Source organism: Saccopteryx bilineata, chromosome 4, assembly GCF_036850765.1.
Source record: "Saccopteryx bilineata isolate mSacBil1 chromosome 4, mSacBil1_pri_phased_curated, whole genome shotgun sequence".
Taxonomy (NCBI): Eukaryota; Metazoa; Chordata; class Mammalia; order Chiroptera; family Emballonuridae; genus Saccopteryx; species Saccopteryx bilineata.
Window position 1 is genome coordinate 30,319,276 of NC_089493.1, and position 15,020 is coordinate 30,334,295.

The window sequence follows — 15,020 nt, forward strand, 5'->3', positions numbered from 1 at the left end:
TCTCACTGACCACCAATGAAAGAGGTGCCCCTCCGGAAGTGTGGCGGGAGCCCGATAAATGGCCTCAGGGGGCTGCATGCGGCCCGCGGGCCGTAGTTTGGGGACCCCTGGTCTGGGGCATCATGCAGACACTCACTCTGATGTGGTGCTCAGTGATGGGGTTTTGGAAGACAGAGGCCCTGCCAGGGAAGCCCCTGGGGTGCAATGAATGAGGCAGCAACTCCCAAAAGGCAACACGCATAAAGAATTATAACAGGGTCATGTGCCAATGGTTAAACGAGTGTAGAGCTGGAATTAGTTACCTCTGAAGAAACCAGGGAAGACTTCAGGGAAAAGGAAGCAAGTGGCTTGGACGGATGCCATTCATGATGACAGGTTCATCTGGGCCAAGGCCAGGTCAGAGAGTTCCTATCTGAGATTACAGGAGGAGTCAGGGACATGAGGAGGCTAGGGACCAAAGAGGTGGACAGAGGCCCACAGCACCACAGTGCTGCAGGAGCACAAGCAGATCCCTGCCCTGGAGGAGCCAGGGCCAGAGACCGAGGTCAGTGTCCCTACACCCAGAGCCCAGACAAGTGAGAAGGGGATCCACCTATGAACAGCTCAGGAACAAGTAAGGCTTCCAGGTGACTCATGGATCTCTGGCCTGTATTTTTTGCTTGGTTTTACAGACCCTAAGGCACAGGGCACCTGGGATGAGCCTACTGATTTAAAGGCTCAGGTTCCGTGCCGACAGTCAGGAAGATTTCAGGAGGTGGAGACTATAGATGATGTGCAGGAAGGTAGGGGGTGACATTCCTGCAACAGTCACAGTGTGATGACAGACCCAGTGCTGGGAAGGTAGACTCCACAGGCACATCAGGAAATGCTGACAAGTCTGATGTGGTTGTATGTGGCAAAAGTGGGATTCAAAATGCAAAGCAATGATGGAAAGCCAGGTAGGTTGAGGGCTCAAGCACACCAAGAAATCTGGATTTCTTTCTGCAGGCAGTGGGTGTATGTGGGGGTAGATACTGGCTGGTTTTGAGACTATCACAATATTGCTGATTACCAGCAATAATGTGGGAAAACCCAAAGCAAAATGACCATTTAGTAAGAAGTCATAGAGACCTTTGCCAGAACAGAAGTACATAGTAGAGAATACGACAGATTTGAGAGGTTGTGCAGCTGATGGGTTGACTATGGGAGCCAGGCAAGAGGAAGAGAGCCAAGGAGCTCTTAAGCTTGTGACGGGAAAGAATACAGTTCTCAAAATCAGGAATATGGAAAGCGTAACCACATAGAAACTTCATTCCTTTAACATGACCTTTCTCTTTTCTGTCCATCCCCCTTACTTAATCATTAAGCTCATAGGACATCAGATGCTGGTCAGTATCAATCTGACCAGAACAAAGCCTCAGGTCTGTTGACCACAGAAACAGAGTTTTGGTCAAGCTGAAGACAAGGTCTCGACTTCATTTGTGTTTCAGCCCTAGGCCCGTGAAGGCAGAACCCTAAGGATCACGCCTCCATGAAACCAGACAGAATACCGCCATGGCTGACACCAGGACCTGATACAATGATCAGCGACTCCCTACCCTGGCCCCAACCAATCTGCAAAGCCCATGACCCCAACTGCTTTAGAGTAATGATGTTGTCCTTATATAATCCATCCCCTGACAGCCATCCGGGAGCCAGGTCTTTGAGCACTAGCTTACCTGTGGACTCCAGGCTTGGCACCATTTCTTCAATTAACAAAGCCGTTACTTTCTTGGTTGCAAACTCCTGTCATGTTTAATTGGGCTTTGATATGTGCAGGCAAATGGACTCCTTTCATTACCTCTGGTAACAAAAATAGAAGATGTTTAGGAAAATGATGATGAATTCTGGTAAAGACCCTGACATTGAGGTGTGGGTTGGGTCATCTATGTGCCAGCATCCATTAGGAATCCGGAAATGAAGGGCTCCAGCAAAGGAGAGAAGTATATGGGAGACAGTGTCTCCCAGAGCCCCCCAAAGGGCAGGGAAACAGCTGATATGTAAACAGAGAGTGTAAGATAAAAAGAGAAGAGATCAGGAAAGGAACCTTGAGAAATGCACAAGTATAAGTTCAAAGGGAGGGAAAGAGGCAGAATGAAGGGCTGTAGGAGGCAGAGCGGTGGTCTGCGAATTAGGAGACCAGAAACTGTTGTATGCTGGCTGCCCAGACAGGACCATCAGGAAGAGGGTGACTACATCAGGACTGTGATTGCGGAAAACCAGCTCTGACACCGACATAATCGAGTGGTTCAATAATCAAAATAGAGGGAAGTAGCGATACTGGCTGAAGAGACCTTGTTCTGTGGCTTCTATTTCTGCCCTTTCTAACAGCACACAGGTCTCCTTTCGAGGCTCCTCCTCCCCGATAGGTACGGTCTGGCTTCATCCCCAGTGAAGGAGCAGGCCTGCGCCTCCGGCTGGGCCAGTCTACAAGCCCTGCCTGGAACTTGAATCTGGAACAGAATAAAAGAAAAAGACCGAAGGGTCGGGTTCCCATGGCTTCAGCATTCTGTCTGAGCAAACTGTTCCACCTCCACCATAGACCACTTTTTTTTTTTTTTGTCTATCCTGCTTCTTTGGGTTTGAAGTGGCCCAGCCATTTCCAAGCCTGGCTCCTCGGACTTGTATTCATTCTGTAAAAATCTGATATCCTTCAAATACATTCTCTTTGAACAAAAAGAACTAGGCTGCTTGCCACTGAGCCATCCAGGCTGCTGGACCAGCCGTAGGGACCCCCTCCCACTTTCCTGTGTTGACTCTTCCGTCCCAACTTCCTGGCCTACTGGAACCTGACCCGAGAAACCCAAGACCAGAGAGAAATAAAAGCAGGTTTGGAGCTCTGATTGTGTCTGTGGGGAGCCTGGGAGGTGAAGTCATGTAAAGGGACAGCACTCCTTTAAAGCAGAGAAAGGAACTGGTCCCCAGGCGCCTTGTGAAAGTGCAGCTTGTCTCTGTGGGGCTGGGCACGGGCCTGGCATTCTGCATTTCCGACCTGCTCCTGGTTGAGGTCCCTGCTGCGGGTGCCTGGATACCTGCGTATCTGGGCAGCGAAGCTCTGCAGGGCAGGAACAGGGAGGTCTGGAAGGCTGAAGAGGAGGCTAGGCGATTCAGCTCTCTGGTAATGGAGCGGCAGTTTCCGTGGAGTTCCTGGCGTGGAAGCTGACTCACTGTGAGCTGAGGCACCGGGTGGGAGTCGGAGGGAGGCAGAGCAGATGACAGAGGGCGTGGAGCTCCTGAGCATGCGACAGTACCTGCCTACCTGCCGTCACCTGCCCCCGCAGGATGTCAGAGGGTGTGCTTCTCCGGACCAGTGTGAGGCAGTGATCATCGGAGAAGGGAGAAGGACTGGAGCGTGGAAGCCTGTCCGCCCCACTCTTGCGCAGTCGCAGTCAGGTCTCCGGCTCCTCCCAGCGGCTGCCACGCTGTGCCTGGGTGGTAGGGGGGATCTTGGGCGTGGCTGCCCCCCCCCACCCTGCTCAGCGGGGTTCCCGACCTCTTAGGGGCTCTCCACGCTCCTCTGCCCTCTTCTCTTCCAGCCTATCCAATGTTTCCTCATCGTCCCCCTCACCTCAGGGAACCTGTGGGATGGAACAGAGAATTAGACATGTCATTTCCCTGCTCAGAACCCGCCCATGCTCGCACATTACCAAGGATAAGCCCCAGTCCTTGCCGTGGCTCCATGTGCCCCTCAGCCCCCAGTCCCGCCATTCTCCCCCTCACCCCGACACCGCCTCCTGGAGGCCTCCGCGCCTTCCTCAAACACACCTCACCGGCTCCCAGCCCAGGGCCTTTAAACATCCGTGCCTGGCTAATTCCCTCATCTCCTTCACATCTTTCTTTAAAAGTCACCTTTTTCACACAAAAACTTGTAGTCAAATGTTTCAGCAGCATTATTCACAATCATCAACACAGGGAAACAACCCAAGTGTCCATCAACAGATGAGTAGATAAACAACATGTGGTCTATCCGTACAATGGAATATTATTTGGCCATAAAAAGGCAATGAAGTACTAATTCATGCTACAGTGCGGATGAATCTTGAAAACACTACTGTACGTGAAAGAAGCCAGTCACAAAGGCCACAGATAGTGCGATTTCATTTGCAGGAAATGTTTAGAACAGAGAAATTGGTAGAGACAGAAAATAGATTGGTTGCCTGGTGCTGGAAGGAGGGAGGAATGGGGAGTGACAGCTAATGGGGACAGTGTTTCATTTGGGGATGATGAAAATGTTCTAAAATTGATTGAAATTGTGGTTGTATGAAACTATGAATATACTAAAAACCACTTAGTTGTATATTTTAAATGGACCATGGTATGTGAATTAGATCTCAGTAATGCTGTTATCCACCCCCGCCCCTGCAGAAAGCTCAGCTCGTGGGCAGGCCTGCCCTGCTGCTGTTTTAGGTTGCAAACCCCTCCCCCCCCTCAGCTTCTTCCATCCCCATCCGGGCACCTTGCTCTGTTCTTTCCCATAACACTTAATGCCTTCTAACAAATTATGCAATTTACTTTCTGTTTAACTTATTTTTTTCTTGTGTCTCCCCCACTTCAATATAAACTCTGCAAGGGGAGGGATTGCTTCCTCCCTGCAGTGTCCCCTGATGGGTGGCGCTTGGGGCTGGCCTGGCACTTCAGTAGGCTCTGTCCAGATCTGCTGGACGAATGAATGAGCAGAGAAGTGTGACAGGAGTTCCTAAGGCTGAGTATGTAGTAGGTGCCACCTTCGTGCTTGTGGCTGGGTCAGCACAGAGCAGTTTGGGCATCTTGCTTCATAGAGTCTGTATCCAGCAGCTCTCTTCTCCCTACTTCTCTTGTCCACATGTGCCGGAGGCAGCGGCGGCCTACAGGAGCCCACAGGCAAGGAGGGGCCACAGACTCCGGCAAGCCCTGGGGCATCGGACAGCAGCGAGCAGCCTCAGTCTGGACACCTGCCTGGCTAGAAATGTGAGGCTCTACAGCTTGAGTGCAGGGTCTCTGGCTTGAGTGTGGGATCATAGACATGACCACATGGTCACTGTCTTGAGCCCAAAGGTCAGTGGCTTGAAGCCCAAGGTCACTGGCTTGAGCAAGCAGTCACTTGATCTGCTATAGCCCCCCAGTCAAGGCACATATGAGAACACAATCAATGAACAACTAAGATGCCGCAATGAAGAATTGATGCTTCTCATCTCGCTTCCTTCCTGTCTGTCCCTATCTGTCCCTCTGTCTCTGTCATATATAAATAAATAAATAAATAAATAAATAAATAAAAGTCAGCTGATGAGCAAACTTAATTCTGACTACAGCTTAATTCCCCCTTTGCCATGTAACCTAACATTCTCAGTTTTTGAGGATTAGGATGTAGACCTTTTCTGGAGGTTATTATTCTGCCTACCACAGTGTCCTCGGCCAAACCAGCTCTCATGGCCACCACCAGTAGCCAGGGAGATTGGTAAAGTCACGAGCCTGTGGAAGGGAGCAGGAGAGTCATGAATGGCTTAGACGAACCCTGCTCCATCATCTGAATCTGGTCCCTTTGCTATCTCAAATCAAACCAGGGTGGCATTAGCAAGGAAAGGGCATGAAGAAATGGATTTAGGTTGGCCGCTAACTGTTCACCACAGCAAGGGGCAGCTGATTTGGCAGATTTCCCTGGTCACATGCCACGTTTGCATTTTGTGACGAGATGGGATGTGAATGTTCTCGGGTTGTGCCCAAAGCCGGCACAGTGCAGCTAACTCTATCTCTGCCAGCCAGAATTTTTATTCCTTCCCCCTCTTCTGCCCCCAGTCCTGCCAAGAGAGAACCTGTCCAGACAAAATGGTTTTCTGGGGAGTCACGGGCGAAGAAGAGTGAATCAGAGAGATGAGAGAGGCAGGGAAGAGTCCACTGAGAAAGTCTGACAGAATGAGGGGGAAGAGACTAGGAGTGGAGATAGTCAGGAGTTTTCCCAAGGGCTTTAAGAGAGAACCTAGCAGCTGGGACGATAGTCCTCTTCATTGGGTTAGAAAAATGCGAGTAAAGACCATGAGTACTTTGGAATTATTTTGGGCTGCACAGTTGACTGTGACTCTACTCTGGAATTCAAGCAAATGGTAGAGTCCAACATAAATCATTACAAGTAACTGTGCCATCCTATCCCCTTACCTCTGGTGCTAACGCGCTAGTCAGCAGTGCCAGTCAGTGGCTGGCAAAGAGTTCACACTGGCTTCAGAGGCTCACGTAGGGAAATCCCTGTAAAATAGGCATTTGGACAAGAGGATCTCTGAGTCCTCCTCCAGCTCTGATAACTTGTCATCCTGTGATCTCTGTGTGGAGTCCAGGACAAGCTATGTTTAGTACTCTCTGGTGTCTGGGGTATCGCCTTCTCGTGTTCTTAAAGATAGACTCAGAATACAAAGAACACGGAGTTTGGAACTTGACCATTCATCAGATCACTTAACTTCTCTGAGCTTCAGTTACCTCAAACGCAAATGGCCTCAGTTATACCCAACCTGGGGAGTTGACGTGAGGATTAAAGATAACATGTGTAAGGTGTATGGCACATGGTGAGCACCCAAGGAATTCTTACTCCTAAAATATAAAAGTACAAAAGATGAGACTTAATATCTGTGATCAAGGGGGGAAAAACAGTCTTTTGGGTGGTGACAATAAAATGATCAAAAGCAAATATCTTGACATTTTTCAGTTCTGAGTCTCAGGACTATTCAGTGTTTTCTGCTCCATACTTGCCACATTCAAGCTGACTGGTCCCCCTATAGCTGGTAACTAACAGGTTTACAAACAGCACAGCTATTAATATTGTTTGCTTGCCCTTTTCCAAAACACTGCATGAGATTCCCCTGCTCTACATGACCAGGCTCCTGTAAATGTCAAACAGAGGACTTGAGGAATGGTTTTAGTGTCCACAGATTTGTGGGAATCTCCATTTTGATACAAGATCCCGAGCCCTGCACTGTCCAATACTGTAGCCACTAGCCACTCATGGCCATTGAAATTTAAATGAATTGGAATTAAGTAAACTGAAATTTTCAGTTTCTCAGTCACCCTGGTCACATTTCAGGTGCTTAATGGCTGCATGTGACTAATGGCTGTCCCACTGAACAGAGCAGATTATAGAACATTCCCATCATCACAGAGAGTTTGATTGGATAGAGCAATCTCAGACTGATAATAAAATAGCCTTTAATAAAAATAAATCTTTAAAAAAAACACCAGCCTGGCAGTTGAAGTATCAGCCTTGATAAAATGGCCATCTGTCACTCTGGTGCGGACCATTTTCCCAGGAATGCTTTGCATGGGAGCAGAGTCAGCCTGGTGACCTACAGGTGGAAGAGATTTTGCAAAGCCCTCCCTGGGCTGACAAGGGCTCCACTAGGAATGCCTTTGCAGTCCAAGTTATGTACCCACAGCTTAGTGACTGACAGCCTCTCTACTGCTAGGCCCCACACCTGATTGTCCAACCCAGGCTGCGGAGGGAAGTCGGAGCGTCTAGGCACAGCCTCCCCAGCGGAGCAGTCAGAGCTCTGGCTTTCCTCACACACTTCCCAGGCCGCTGCACAGTAGACGGGCGTGTGCTCGCCACATTTTCTGCTGTTAAATTCCCCCCCAGTCTTCTCTGTGTTCTCAAATGCTACCGTCTTCCAGGCCCTCCTTGACTCCCCGCAAAGCCCCTCTTAGCCCTTTCTTAGCCAATCACTGAGAGCACTTACACACCGTGCCTTGAACCCGAGGGGTCTGTGGAGCCCCTCTTCCCGCCTATCTTAGGTAGCAATCTTCTCAGAGGGGGAGACCCTGGGCTTGTCACCCAGCCCAGCACAGGGCAACCATGGGTTGACATGGCAGACATCAATGAGCAGGACTCAGTCTTTGTAAACTCTGGACGGTGTATCCTAAAAAGTTTGTGGCATGCCTCTGCCCTACACACTTGTCACAAAGAGACCCAAACGGTGGCTTCTGTGCTTGCCACCGGCGGTAGCTTCGTTCTTCCGTCTGCCAGAGCTCTGACCTCGGAGGGCACAGTGTGTAAACTCGGGATCCACCTTGGCCCCTCACTCACTGGGTGACATCAGGAAAATTATTTCACTTCTCTGGGCTTCATTTTCTGTAAAATGGGGATATAAATAGTATACATCCCCTGGAGTTACCATGAGAAATAAAATACTGTACCTAAAAATGTCTGGCAAATAGTAAATACTCAATAAATGATAGCAATTGCATTATTATTATCGTTCTTTGCAATATCCTAGTTATTCTAGGATATAATTTCCTGACTTCGTTCACATCCATACTCCCGCCTTTATCTCCCATTTCCTGATTTCTGTCATTAGTCAATTCAATCACGCATCTTCTAGACCTCACTGGCCCAGCCCGATCTTGGGCAAAAAGAATTTGGGACCCACCGAACCATCAATGATCAGAAAAAAATGGTCTACAGTGTTGAGAAGCATGCCATGTCACGGGTCCTCTCCTAATAATGGGCCTCCAAACTGTGGAAAGAAACTTAACAATATTTACCAAAATGTCCATAACCTGTCAACTAGAAAGAGGCTTGTAGAAATGTAGTCAGAGATATAGTTAAAATTTATGTACGAGAATGTCGGTGCCAGCATTATTTGCAAAAAGGGAAATTTGGAAACCACCTAAATAGTTGACACTGAAAGGCTTTTGCAAGAGTGGAACTCCATCATGGACTCGGTGGGATGTCATAAAAACACATGTGGGCTCTTTTGTTGCCCAAATACCTCTCGGGGGCCTGTCACCTCCTGTGTTCCACTCAGGACCCCGGCGGGCTGAGTTCTTCGCACAGCAGAAGCAGCACATGAGCCTGAAACGGAAGCCCACCAGCAGATTTCGTCTCTGCTGGAACTTGCAGATCCACGTTCCACCTGGAGGAACAGAGGCTTTTACCACCCTGTGCCATTAGCTAAGTATCACAAGCTCCCTGGGGAGGGGAGCACAGCTTCTTTCCCACAGTGTAGCAGGAGACAGAGGAGGGAGGGCAGGCTGACCCATCTCAAGGTTCCGTGCAGGTGAGTTCTGGTCTCAGAGTGATGACACAGGTTAGGCAATGCCAGCCCTGTGCTGGTCTTTTTATTCCATGGGGTCAAACTTCCTGTCCAATTAGGTGGCAACTGAGAGGTTCTAAAGAAAATTGGGAGTGGAATACACATAACTTGGCCCTTATCATATATTAACCCCAGGGTGTTTCCAATAGAGAATCCAATCCTCAAATAAGCCCGTAAAATGCAAGGTCCTTGGCCCTGGTCAGACAGGAGAAAGATGAGACTCGCCCACATACTGCTGATTACTGTTCCCCACGGGGTCGGCTGGGGCCGGGGAGCAGCAGCTGGCTCAGGCCCTCCCCACTCTCTTTCAAGCCACCTGGTGCCATTAGCCGAATGAGAGGCCTGCTGGCAGGCGCGCAGGGCCCAGGACAAGACCTGGGTCTGGCTCTAGGAAAGCCCAGTTCATGGGCTCCTCAGGCACCGGGGCTCCAAAGCCTCCAAAGCTAAGGTGACCAGTCGTCCTCCTTTAGGGAGGACAGTCCTTCTTTTGTAAGTTCTGTTTGCCCACGAAAAGTGTCCTCCTACACGTCCTCCTTTTTGATATTGGAAGACTAATCTGTAAATGTCCGTATTCGATCGATGCAGAGTCGATCCATTGTGTGTGATGTGACATATCTGTATCTAAATGAGTACTGTTTTCTTACAATTATTATTAAAAATTAATAGGTGTGTAAGCATAATTACAATATAAAATATTACAAATGTTTTTATTATGCATTTATCATATTACAGTGCATTATTGTTGCAATGAATAAAATGTTTCTTTTATTTACGATATTGTTTTCTTCAATTTATTTTTGTCCTCCTTTCCATTGTAAAATAGTTGGTCACCTTAGTAAAGCTTCAAGCGTCCTGCCGGGGCCGCGGGGTGGGCGAGCCCTGCAGCAGGGCTGACTGCCACGCTGATTTTCAATGTCCAGGCGGCCCTGCAGGAGGGAGCAGCGTGGGTGCATATGCACTGTTTCCTATGCCAGTATTTTACTCTAATAACTTTTCATTGATTCGTTGATTCATTCTTTTTTCACTCAATAACATTTTATTGACTTTCTCCTCAAGGGCAGGTCTAGCACTTCCCTGGGAACCCTCCCATTGAAGACGCCAGCAGTCGAGCACTGGGTGGAAGGGAGCAGGTTACTGGGGGAAGACACGCCTGGACTGAACGGGGGCCGGGGGGCCCAGGGGTGAGGGCTGCACTCAGGAGCGGATTGCTCAGGGGCTGCAGAGAGCTGCGCTTCGCTTTCCCCGAGCTGCCCCGACCGGGCAGCCACCAGAGACAGTGCGGGCGCAGACACCCCTGCTCTCCCTGGGGCCATGCCACGCTCCCACTTTCTCTGGCCGGCTCAGCCTTTTATTTCTCGTTTCATTTTGGGCCTCAGAATTCTTCTAGCCATTTCCAGGCGTCAGGTCCACCTCCAACCCCAGCAGGTGGTTGCCGATGGCGGCCCAGGTGGAAGAGGGAGGCCAGATGGCAGGTGGCAGTGCTGACCCGTTCTCGCTCCAGGGCTGCAGACACCTGGCTCTCTGAGAACCTCCTGACTCAGCTCCAGGCCTTGGGCCTGGACAAAGATGAACATAGGGAGACTGGAAACGCTCCCACCGGAGTCGGCCGCTCCTTGAACATGGCACGGGCCTGGGGGCGTCTGTGCGGGCGCACGCACATGCACCTTCTTTTGTAGAGTATGAGGCAGTGCTAACAGTAACCACAGCTCGTGGGTGCAGTGCTTGATGCTGCAGGCACAGCCTCCCCTCTTGTCCTACGACCGGACACACTGTGCTTAGGGTGAGACTAAGAATAAGGTGGAGGGAGGCAGACAGGTGAGGCCTTCTGACGAAATGAGCACAGAGTGAGACATAAAACAGTCACGTGACTCTGGGCAAAGTATTCAACCTCTCCAAGCTGCAGTCTCCTTCGCTGTTAGATAGGGACACCTGGCTCCCAGACCTTGGTTTCTAAAACTATTCTCTAATACAAAAGGAACCAGGGCTCCTGCCCGAAAGTAAGAAAGTACTGAGAACAAAACAAAACAAAAAACCACCCAACCCACAGTGATGGGGGGAGGGAGCCATCTGTCAAAGGGACACAGGAGGGGACAGAAAGAACAGAACTCCCAACAGCAAAAACTGAAACAATCTGAGCAACAAAATTGATAAAGGAGCGTTAGATTACAAAGCAAAGCACAAAGTAAATACCCACGAGTCCATACTGACATGAAGAAATGATTAGAAAAATAAATAAATGGGCTTGACCAGGTGGTGGCACAGTGGATAGAGTGTTGGACTAGGACACGGAGGACCCAGGTTCAAAACCCCAAGGTCACCAGCTTGAGCATGAGCTCATCTGGTTTGAGCAAAGCTCACCAGCTTGAGCCCAAGGTCGCTAGCTTGAGCAAGGGGTCAGTAAATCCGTTGTAGCTCCCCCCCCCCCCATCAAGGCACATATGAGAAAGCAATCAATGAACAACTAAGGTGCTACAACAAAGAATTGATACTTCTCATCTCTTCCTCTTCCTGTCTGTCCCTATCTGTCCCTCTCTCTGTCTCTGTTACAAAAATAAATAAATAAATAAGCGAGAAGAGACAAATCTTCCATGCAGAAGAATTCCAAATCATTTATAGAGCTGCTCTGCCCACAGGGCAGTGTGGGCTCCGCATGGTGACCACCTCCCAAGGGGACAGCGTGGGAGGGGGTGGAGAGCCTGACTTTATAGTAAAGAAACGAGACAAACACTACCTCAGCCAAGTGACCAACACTAACAACAGTGATTGTCATCATAGTAGGATGCACCCTTGACAGGATGTGATGAAAATGGCATGTTACCTCTGTGGTCTTCTTCCCCCAACACCTGAAGGTTGTTATAATCACGAGCGAAACATCAGTCACGTTACCATTAACAGATATGCTACAAAATACCTGATCAGTACTCCTCAAAACGGCCAAGGTCATCAGCCAAGAGGAACCTAACTGCACTGTGACATCCTAGATGGGTTCCCTGAACAGAAAAACGACATTATGTAAAAACGGAGGGAATCTGAATAAAGTGGTGACTTTTGTCAATAATAATGTATCAATAGGAAATCAGTCATTGTGACAGAAGTACCATACTAATGAGAGATGTTAATAATAGGGGAGACAGGATATGGTGTATACAGAAACGCTCTGAATTACCTTCACAGTTTTTCTGTAATTCTAAAACTTAAAAAAAAACCCACATTTTTAAAAAAAGTATCTACCTCCTAGGCTTGCGAAGAGTAACTATGATAATACACGCAGAGTGCCCAGCAGCTGGTAAATGCTCAGCAAATGGCAACGGGGCTGTTCCTGGTGCCAGAGAGTCCAGACACCAGGGGCTGGACCGCCCTGGGGAGCATAGGAACGTGGGGATGCTGATGCTCATTCCCACTTCTGCCCACAGCACCTCGTCCACAACTTGGGAGAGCTGCTGAAAGGGCCTGCGCATCTCAGCTCAGCCTGCGAGGGGCTGCCCGATTTGCATAGCTGTAAAGACCGTCTCAGCTCAGCCTGTGAGGGTTGCCCGATTTGCAGAGCTGTAAAGACCATCTCAGCTCAGCCTGTGAGGGTTGCCTGATTTGCATAGCTGTAAAGACCATCTCAGCTCAGCCTGCGGGGGCTGCCCGATTTGCATAGCTGTAAAGACCATTTCAGCTCAGCCTGTGAGGGCTGCCTGATTTGCATAGCTGTAAAGACCGATAGTTCAATGGGCGGGGGAGGTAGCAGTGCCTGAGGAGGCTCTATTCATAGTCAGGATCCACATAGTGGAGCTCGCTGATGTACACAGAGCTGGTCAGAGTGAAAGTGTGAACGCCAGCAGCCCCAGGGAGAGGTGGTCTCCCTACGAAGCTTTCACCACTGGATGGGACTGGCTCCCTCCACGGGGCTGCCCTGCTGCGTCTCTGATTAGAGATGGAGACTGATCAGAGGCTCTGAATCACGTGCTCAGTTGACCCCTTGTACCAGCTGTTAAGGAGCAGATCACAGGCCCAAAATGGCATTACCTGTGCTAGAGACCACGCTACCAAACCTAGACTTAATACCTAACGTGATTGCTGTGTCAGCCTCTCCCAGAAACATCAGCCTAATCAATCAGTCTGGATTTTTCCGGTCGATACCACTGAGCTAATCTGTCTCTTGGACCCTGTCCATCCTCCACAGAAAGAAGAGGCAACCTGCACAGTAACAATCCTTGCCACTCCCTTCCCTCCAAAAGGAAGTGCCCGGGTCTAAAAGTGACCCTTTTGTTGCTATTGCTCATAGCTCCCTCGCCCTACCTTCTCCCTATAAAAACCTTCCACTTTGAAGAACCCCTCAGAGCGCCCTTGTACAGGTGGGGCAAAAGTAGGTTTACAGTTGTTGGCATGGAAAACTATACAATGATTGATAATAACACAAGAAGAAACTCTGTGTTTCACGTATTCACAACCGTAAGCCTACTTTTGTCCCACCCTGTGGTTGCTAGATAGGATGCTGCCCAGTTCATGAATTGCTCAGTAAAGCCAATTAGATCTCCACATTAACTTCAGACTCACTGGGTTGAATTTTGTTCTTTAACACAGCCAACAGTGAGCTCCTTCATGCCAGCCACCATCCTGTGCCAGCCACCTGCCATGAGGAGACACCACCTATACCTACCAGAGGCCCGTGTCACTCCAGAGCTAAGAGCCCTGCAGCCTTGACTCGGTTCTCACCCCAGAGAGGCCCCATCATCCAGGTCCAGACTGTCAAGATCAGTGAAGGTCTCAGTGGCTGTGGACTGGCACTGAAGAAACCCAGGTCAGAAAGAAACAAACCCGGAGGCAAGAAATCCAACACTCTATGTGTTATTTGCATACTTGGGGTTGCAAGTGAGAGCCAGCTCAGCTAGGGTAGTGGGTAAGAGGAGGAGGTGACATTTAGTAGAAAGACACAGAGATTAGCTCACCCAATCTGGCCTCGAGGCGCAGGATCAGGGCTGCTCCACCCGTGGAAACAGGCCTCCAAGGAGATGAGGAGGCACTCTCTGTGGATTTCTTGTATCTGCCCCACCCCCTCCACCACCTGCGTGCTGGCAGTGTCCCCTCAGCCCTCCTCCCACCGGGCACGGACAGCCCCCATGCTCACTGTCACCCCGCTTCACCAACAGAGAGCAGAAAGAGACCACTTCCTCTCCTTGAGCCAAGCTCCAGTTTAAACACATCCCTGGAAGGACGCTAATTGGTCAGCCAGGATTGACATGCTCCCCTCTGATGGGTCAGGAAGTAGGGTGTCTGCTCCCATTCAGGGCACATGGCCAGCAAGAGAGGAAACCACAGCACTTACTAGAACAGAGAGAAATTGCTGGGAAGGATCTCTTATTGTGTGTAAAGTTGTTAACTTAGTAACTGGAAAGGTAAGAAGAGAATTCTAATGGGTCATGGAGTGAGCAGAGAAGGGCAAGGCACTCTCTGAGGACTCGGCATTCTGTGGGCAGGACGGTATCTGCCGCCATAAGAGGATGGTGAAGCCGGACTGTGGCTTCTCCCCCCTCCCCTCTGGCTCCCCGAATCTGAGTCCTGCCTCCCTGTCTCTCCAATCCTCTTGTGGCTGCGAGGGCTTGCAGCCTGAGGGTCAGCCTCGGGAGCCCTGGCATTCAGCTCTGCCCTCAACTTCACCCTCCCGTGCAGCCTGAGACCCAGATTCAGGACTGGGATTAGGGACTGCGACTGTGGACGCCTACCCAGCTCTCATCCTAGTTCTGCAAAGAGGTTACTGGGTTGTGCCTCAGCTATTAATAAAGTGGGTATTGATTCCTATTCTGCACTTGTCATTCTTGCGTGTGTGAAAAATAAGCCAACACCGGAGCATTTCTGGTCTCCTGCCATAAACCCATGAAATACCACCCAAGCCTCAGGGCTGATGCCTGAGCGCATCCCTGGCTGAACCCTCCGGACGTTCCGTCCCAGGTGCTGCAGGTTCAC

General features: G+C 49.8%; 1 long non-coding RNA gene across 1 annotated transcript; it reads right to left on the reverse strand.

Annotated features, from left to right (window-relative positions):
• Positions 1–1,903: 1,903 nt before the first annotated feature.
• Positions 1,904–14,188, reverse strand: LOC136334793 (uncharacterized). The gene is made up of 3 exons (XR_010731217.1): positions 14,006–14,188; positions 3,051–3,596; positions 1,904–2,471 (listed from the first exon to the last, which is right to left on the reverse strand). It is a non-coding gene; the product is annotated as an uncharacterized lncRNA (long non-coding RNA).
• Positions 14,189–15,020: the final 832 nt, after the last annotated feature.